The sequence below is a fragment of the Lethenteron reissneri genome, chromosome 13 (assembly GCF_015708825.2).
Source record: "Lethenteron reissneri isolate LAM-NWPU_2019-01 chromosome 13, ASM1570882v1, whole genome shotgun sequence".
Taxonomy (NCBI): domain Eukaryota; kingdom Metazoa; phylum Chordata; class Hyperoartia; order Petromyzontiformes; family Petromyzontidae; genus Lethenteron; species Lethenteron reissneri.
In genome coordinates, this window is record NC_083791.1 from 5,133,862 (window position 1) to 5,142,797 (window position 8,936).

The window sequence follows — 8,936 nt, forward strand, 5'->3', positions numbered from 1 at the left end:
CGGGAGAGAGAGGAGGGGGGGTGCTCACGTTCTGTGCAGGAGCGCCCACGACGAGCATGACAACAAGCACGCGCACGCACGCGCGCGCACGCACGCACGCTCCCATAGTAGGCAGCTCACACCACTTATGTATGCGATGTGCAACCCCGGTTTGGTTGTGGTGGTGGTGGTGGGGGAGGTTTGTGGTGGTGGTGGTGGGGAGGGGGAAGGTTGGCTGGTTGAGGATGGAGAGAAGGGTTGGGAGTCGGGGAGGATGGGGGAGGGGGCACGATGTGGATTGATTGGAATAAGAGGGTCGTGGGATTCGAGAGGGGCTGGGCTTCAATGCTGAGCAACATTCATCGGACCCCTGCTTGCCTAGGTCTATGGAAACTATACAGTGTCTTTGTGTCTCCGAGGGTAAATATTCCCGGGCAAGTCCCAGGATAATATGGGGGGGGGGGGGAGGAGGGGCGTTTATGTTTTCGGTAATCCTATATTGCAAGAGTTCGGAGATTTCAATCGCGCCTTTGTTGTGTTGGCATTACCAAGCTGTGCTCGCTGCTGTGGAGTCAATGGTCTAAAGACCTTGCGATGAGCACTCAGCGGACCTGTTGGCATTGCCCTACTGCCGTGACCGTGCAGATTTTGGTATCGAAGAAAAGAAAAAAAACGTCAACCGCAGTTGCTAAAATTAGTCAACCCTAAATAATAATATTATTCATCCATCCGTCGTACGCTGAGTGGGATAAGAAGCAATTGAGGAGTCTCTGTGAGCAGACTGCGCGCGGGTATAATTGGTGCAGAGATGAAGAACGCGTTCGTATGAATCCCCAACAATGCACGTTTCTGTTTTGCTACGAGGCTTAACCCAGACGCTCGGCTGTTTTAATGGGAATGAGAAAATGATATCACAGCGCAGTACGGATTAAACGATCAGACATCGGCCTGTGCGTTCACAGCCCTGCCACGCGCGAAACGATTTTCAAATCGACATTAGGCTTATTTAGGTGGGTGGAAACAATGTGAACCCTTGTTTTTGTTTTGTGTGTGTCATGGAACAGAGTCCATTGGTGCCCTTTGAATCGACTGATCAGGGATAGGTTCCTGTGTCATCGGGTGCTAACCTTGAATGAAGAGATGATCCACAGTAAATATGCTTGTGTCAAAATCAAGAAGGCTCCCCAGTCAATAGTTAACATGGAAGGGTAAATATAATTATAGATAGCACAGTTTATATATGCGTATGTCACGCGTGTGTATTTACAGCATATTAAATTGTGCATTCCACCAATGGTTGTTTAAGAGTCAAATTGCTCCTTTGCTGAGCTCAGAGGCTCTCCGAATCTGAGTTATTATTTAAGTGACTTTAAATCTCGGTCGGCAACCTGACGTTTGCGGGATGAAAATGATTGCCTAATTTGTGTGGACGTAAAATATTTCGCGGGCGTGATGTTCGCAAAGATGCAGCGATCGTGCGGGAGAGGCTGCGTGTGAATACGGCACGACCGCCTCGCCACGGAGACAAAGTTTTCGCTCGCGATGCGTTCCGATGTCGTCCGCTCGGTCACTAACGAACTTGCAAAAGACACGAACCTTCCCGTGACTTAACTGTGCCTTCTTCTTGGTTCTTTCGGTAAAGTCACGTAGAAGGGAAATCATAAAATAATACAAATAAAACATAATAAAATACAATTCTCTCGACGTTTCGGCCACAACTCAGGTGAAGAACAGGTACTGTCGGAAAGACAGCGACAGACCTGTTCTTCACCTGAGGACGGCTGCTTGCGTTGTGGCCGAAACGTCGTGAGAATTGTATTTTATTATGATTTATTTTTATTATTTTATTATTTCCCTTCTACGTGACTTTACCGAAAGAACCAAGAAGATGAATCGCTGCAGTCACGAAAGCTTTAAATCTAAATTTAACTGTGCCTTTAAATTGGCCGTTCGCAGGTTTCCGAGGGCTCGTTCTGAACTGCAAGCCCGCGTGTGCGGTGGCGTCAGAGGTTCCGGATGCATCGTCGCAGATATGTCCACGGCAAATGACCTCGACAACTTGTGCAGCAGTTTTATTTGACACTCTATCCTGATACTCTTAGGGTTTTTCCCAAGAGTAGCAGTAATTTTAGCTGTGACGGTCCCTCCTGATGACGGAGACTTGTGTTGTCTCCGAAACGTCGTGATTTCTTATTTTATTTTTGTTATTACTTTTAGTAAATTTTAATTTAATTTTTTTACCTACGTGACTTTACCGAAAAAACCTAAGAGTATGAATCCTTGCAGTCACGAAAGCTTCAAATCTAGAACTCTATCCTGAGGTTGTCGTCTTGAAACAAATTATTCGTTTAGATTATTGCGCTCTCCGACCGTACCGCGTGCCGTTCGGCAGGATGTCAGACGTTTCGCTTTATTCGGGAACTGAAATTGGTAATCCGATATTGCAAGAGTTTTTAGATTTCAATCGCTGCCTTTGTTGTGTTGGCATTACCAAGCTGAGCTCTCTGTCGTGAAGTCAATTCCTTGGTTCCCGCTCATGACCAACACCGGTGAATATTATCTGAACCGGTTCCCTGGCCTCCCTTAGGTCGGCTCAGCCTCAAATGAATACCTGGCACGATGTGTACACGTCTGCACTTGGGAAGACAAAGAAGGTCGGGCGTGGTGCTGGCCACCCACCCCCTCGTGTACAACGCCAGCCTTCATAGGTGCTCGCGAACAGCACTTGCCCCAACAGTCTGTTAGAAAGGGCTACACGGGGGATCTTTGTCTGTGTGCGTCAATTCCGTTGCTGGAGCAAAACTTGGGGCATTATCCCAGATACAAACACATCACAGAGAGATACATATATATGGCAGCGTGACCTCTACAACCTATACAGCAGTTCGGTGTGGTACTCTTCTTATAGATACGCCAAAAGAACATCAATCTCAATGTATCTGGAACACGGGAGGCACGTAAAGGAAAACAAACGTCAGACTGCCATCTGGTATTGTTTTCATACAAATGAACATTATTGCAAAAATGTTATTTGTAAGTCAGAGCTGCGTTGAGAGGAGAGCTACTGAGGATTATGCAGTAAATACCGAGATATACGATGTCAATGCGTTTATGGAGCTTCGTATATTGAAACTTCGTATATTGAATAACTTGTAACACTAGTACTATGAGGATGCGTTCCCAGCCGTCGTAACTCACGACTTCATACTATAAACACTTCACAATTTAGCATTCGTATTGTACGCAAGGACAATTTATATTGAAAATAATGTTGTATTGTATACTGTACAGTATTAAAATGAAAAGCTGACGTATGGTAAATTAAACGTAGTGAAGAAACGTAGTTTAATTCTTCTTTATATATCGCACCAGACATCGATACATGTATTAATCATTAAGTAATTTCCGTTTAATTTATTATTTTACTTAATTTGTATTACCATTAAAATAATGGTGATCAATCCAAAGTTAGTTCTACTCTAAAACTACTGATATCGAATGTTCGCATGTCGAAGTATGCCTGTATAGTTAAATGAGAGAGTAAAATAAAAATAAAAATCACGACGTTTAGATTGCAACACAAGCAATCATCATACCTACGTGACTTTACCGAAAAAACCTAAGAATATGAATCCTTGCAGTCACGAAAGCTTCAAATCTAGAATTAAATGAGAGAGGTTAATTTCGACAGGAGATACAAAAATTGTGGAGTTCGTTGAGAGAACCAACATTAATTATATATATATATATCCCATATTAACGATCGCTGTCATATTTATTAGGGTTTGAATTCCGAGCTGATATTTGCTTTGGCCCTATTATTTTGTAAGGATCCGTCATACCCCCTCGGCAGCCGCTTTGGGAACACGAGAAGAACGCCGCTTCGGTCTGTTCGTGGCGAGACACTGACACGGATTGCGGCCTCTGCCGGCGACCGAGAGCACGTGCAGACGGACGAGATCAATAGGCCGGAGCCAAATCTGCGGTGAGAGAGAGAGGAGAGTGCAGAGGTCGCAAACGGGTTTTGATTCCCTACCCGTACCCGGCCAGGTACGGGTTCCCGTTCCCTACCCGTACCCTACCCGAAATGAGTGACAAACGGTGACTCACCAGTGACTCACGGCCTACCCTTACCCGGCCGCACCAGGGTCGCAAACGGGTATCGGGTAGGGTACGGGTATCGGATACCCGGTTGCGACCTCTGGGAGAGTGTGGGTGGTGATCTTTGGGAAGAGAATGCGGAGGGAGCAGCAATTCACGGGGGGGGGGGGGGGGCTTCACTCCAGGGCATCCTTGTCTCACGGAGCCACTCACTGACTCAGCCGCGTCTGCAGAACGCTCCGCGCACCCACAGACAAAGATCCCCCGTATAGCCTTAACAGACTTTTGGGGGCAAGTGCTGTGCGCGAGCACCTATGAAGGCCGGTACGGCACACGAGGGGGATGGGTGGCCAGCACCACGCCCGGCCGCCTTTGTAACCCCAGTGGCGATGTTTACACAGCGCACCGATGGGTGAGTGGGTGGGTGAGTTGTGTTGTGACCTGCAGTGCGGTTGTTGGTGGCTGGTTGAGTGAGCGATGGGTGAGTGGGTGGGTGAGTGTGTTGTGACCTGCAGTGTGGTTGTTGATGGGTGGTTGAGTGAGCGATGGGTGAGTGTGTTGTGAACTGCAGTGTGGTTGGTGGCTGGTTGAGTGAGCAAGTGGGTGAGTGTGTTGTGAACTGCAGTGTTGTTGTTGGTGGGTGGTTGAGTGAGCGATGGGTGAGTGTGTTGTGAACTGCAGTGTTGTTGGTGGGTGGTTGAGTGAGCGATGGGTGAGTGTGTTGTGAACTGCAGTGTGGTTGTTGGTGGGTGGTTGAGTGAGCGATGGGTGAGTGTGTGGGTGAGTGTGTTGTGACCTGCAGTGTGGTTGTTGGTGGGTGGTTGAGTGAGCGATGGGTGAGTGTGTTGTGAACTGCAGTGTGGTTGTTGGTGGGTGGTTGAGTGAGCGATGGGTGAGTGTGTGGGTGAGTGTGTTGTGACCTGCAGTGTGGTTGTTGGTGGGTGGTTGAGTGAGCGATGGGTGAGTGTGTTGTGAACTGCAGTGTGGTTGTTGGTGGGTGGTTGAGTGAGCGATGGGTGAGTGTGTGGGTGAGTGTGTTGTGACCTGCAGTGTGGTTGTTGGTGGGTGGTTGAGTGAGCGATGGGTGAGTGTGTTGTGAACTGCAGTGTGGTTGTTGGTGGGTGGTTGAGTGAGCGATGGGTGAGTGTGTTGTGACCTGCAGTGTGGTTGTTGGTGGGTGGTTGAGTGAGCAAGTGGGTGAGTGTGTGGGTGAGTGTGTTGTGACCTGCAGTGTGGTTGTTGGTGGGTGGTTGAGTGAGCGATGGGTGAGTGTGTTGTGAACTGCAGTGTGGTTGTTGGTGGGTGGTTGAGTGAGCGATGGGTGAGTGTGTTGTGAACTGCAGTGTGGTTGTTGGTGGGTGGTTGAGTGAGCGATGGGTGAGTGTGTTGTGACCTGCAGTGTGGTTGTTGGTGGGTGGTTGAGTGAGCGATGGGTGAGTGTGTTGTGAACTGCAGTGTGGTTGTTGGTGGGTGGTTGAGTGAGCGATGGGTGAGTGTGTTGTGTGCTGCAGTGTGGTTGTTGGTGGGTGGTGGAGGGAGCAAGTGGGTGAGTGTGTGGGTGAGTGTGTTGTGACCTGCAGTGTGGTTGTTGGTGGGTGGTTGAGTGAGCGATGGGTGAGTGTGTTGTGAACTGCAGTGTGGTTGTTGGTGGGTGGTTGAGTGAGCGATGGGTGAGTGTGTTGTGAACTGCAGTGTGGTTGTTGGTGGGTGGTTGAGTGAGCGATGGGTGAGTGTGTTGTGACCTGCAGTGTGGTTGTTGGTGGGTGGTTGAGTGAGCGATGGGTGAGTGTGTTGTGAACTGCAGTGTGGTTGTTGGTGGGTGGTTGAGTGAGCGATGGGTGAGTGTGTTGTGACCTGCAGTGTGGTTGTTGGTGGGTGGTTGAGTGAGCAAGTGGGTGAGTGTGTGGGTGAGTGTGTTGTGACCTGCAGTGTGGTTGTTGTACACACTGAGACGAAACAGTCGATCTGACAAACTGAGTTCTCAACATGGGTGCGTGAATTCATGAGTGAATCAATGATGGTGCTACTGAGCATTACTGCTTGTGTGGATATTGGATTGAACATGACTCAGTTACGTCCTCACTTAGAAATAAAGTAAACACATTTAAGACCGTTCAACTAAAATAAATTATAGGAACGAGAAGATAGTTCGGTATTTTTTTTAAACCCCACTAAGACATCGTAATCAAGTTTCTGTTTGGTCCGTCAGCCTATTGGTTTTCCAGAACAATACTCATCACACAGCATTTGCTTAAGGATACAACCTCTGAACCTGTTTCGACTTTTCTTGGGTTTATTTTACAGAGTCAGCCTTGTTAAACAAATGCCAGCACCTATCTGTGAAAACAAATATATATATAGGATTTCGTGGCTGTTAAGAGTTCACGGAAGGTGAGATGACGATGAAAATAAGACACAACCAAAACATATCAGGAGGACTTAGAACTTAAAGGTGCATTGAAAAATTATAATACTCCGATTGATGCTCCTGCTGTTGTGGAGTGACTCATACAGCCAGCTATCGCTGCAGGGTTTTGGTAGTACATGTTGTTTGTCGTTTATTGTGAAAATTCCGTCACAGTTCCCATTGATCACTGTTTCATTGCTTTATTTTGGTGATTTAGAAAAGTTTACTGGTTTGGCCATGTTTGTTTTTGTAGTACGGAGTAAGACTGATGGCCTTAATCTAAGTCATCTTGTGGTTGTTGTTGTTGTTTGACTTGCATCCCGCTGGGATTTTTGCACACAGCGTTGGTGTACGGTGCTTTTTTCTGCAATATTTAGCTGTCTTTTCTTGGATTTTCTGTTTGCACTCAGTCACATAGTCACTTTAAGATGTTTTCTTGTTTATGTTTTTGTTTTTTGCGGTTGCACCCGATTGAAGAGCCGAATGGCTCACAGGGCTATACCTAATACATGAACTTGAACTTGAAGACTCAGCTCAAAGTGGCGAAGGGCTGAAGGCATGACCACAGCGAGGTGGTATTCAAGGGTAGAACGATGACATCAACATCACCACGGCAACACGAACACCACCACAGTTTAAAGAAAACACAGAATGCTGAATCAATATGCCTATTTCCCCGCGTCCGTTTCCTGAATCGCACCTCTGCGGGGTTGCAGCTTTCTGCCCGTGGCAGACAACGGTACATTCATGAGCATCCTTGGCACTGACGGGAACTTAGTCGAGGCCTGTAAGCGACCAAGTCATCGTAGATCCGAGCTGGGCAAGTCACCACATCGGGTGAGACAGCATCTCCGGCACTGGTAGCGTCGCTGGCGAGCAGAAGGCATGACCGGCCCCTCTAGACATGTTCTTCCCTGCGTGAGTGGCTCCTCTGAAAGGTCATTGTGAGCGATCAAATTAGCACACGGTACGATATACAATGTCTACGGTGTATCTGTGAAGCCGCATCTCGAGACAATTTACAATGAAATAAAAATTGAGAAGACTAAATACGTAGTGTACAATGAACCGACTACAGTGGTGGGATTTCTACCTTCAAATGGTCGGGGCAGGTACCTCGATAGTACAACCACAAGACAAAGTGGTACCCCATCTTCTTGGTTCTTTCCGTAAAGTCACGTAGAAGGGAAATAATAAAATAATAAAAATAAAACATAATAAAATAATTCTCACGACGTTTCGGCCACAACGCAAGCAGCCGTCCTCAGGTGAAGAACAGGTCTGTCGGGAAGATGAATCCCTGCAGTCACGAAAGCTTTAAATCGAAAAGTGGTACCCGTTATATCGACCCCGAAAGGAGATGATGGGCTAAAGTCACCCCACACAACGAGGATTACGCTCCACTGGTCCGACCGCTGAGCGACTTGGCGAGGCGGTAGTACATCAAGGTGTGCTGATAAGTGGAGTTTGTGATGCACTGTTCTACGAGTGTTTTACACAAACACGTGGGGTGGGTTAATGGGTCAATTGATTAATTGGACTGCAATTTCGATGTTTAATTTACTACGGCTTCACTGGGTCCTCAGAAGCAGCAGGATCTTCGGAACAGCTGCCTGACTTTCAATTAAAAGGCTCATCCAGGCAGTGATCCAGCTGTGATGAAACTACCGCTATCGCTATTCCCTGTCCCTAACCTTTTAACCCAGACTCAATTTTCTCCTTGGCCAGGCTTTCAGAAGCATTGGATTGATTGGGCAATCTATTTTTTCCCACCCGCTGGCAACGGCTGTGATTGGGCCAGATTCTAGCGACTCTAATTATTCGTCATATCTCGACACTTCATAACCCTTCTAAAAACACGCACACACAAAAACCTGGGCAGAGGCTTTAAGCTAATCAAATCATTTTACTCGAATTGGAATTTCATGAGGCACGGGTGCATGTAAACAAGCTGTCATTGGGTTTACAATTGTTGATTATGTGCATAAATATGGTCTCATTTTTTTTTGCCATGTCTGCATGGCTAAAAACAATCTTATATTTTTAAAAGTGCACAGCGTATCTCGCTCAATGCCAGAAAATATATTTTACGCGTCCCTTTTTATCCCCCTGAATAAATGCATTTAAAATGCAGTGAATGAGAATATAATTTAGTCCCAATTACTGCATAAAATTACACCAGTTGTGATTTGTTTTTGTTTGCAGGCATTAACATTCTTTCTTTATTGGCTCGGTATAATTAATTTTGGTTCAATACCAGCCGTGCGTTTATATCTGCCGTGGTTTCTCTGTTCCTGTCCACTTCACTCATCGATTCCTCTACCCTCTTACTTGGTGATGAGGAGTCGGCCAACCACCGCACTGCAGGTCACCTCACTTCCCTTTGAGCTCCTTCCATCCCTCGCAACTGCTCCACTCTGGAATTCCCCACAATCATCCCTATCCCATT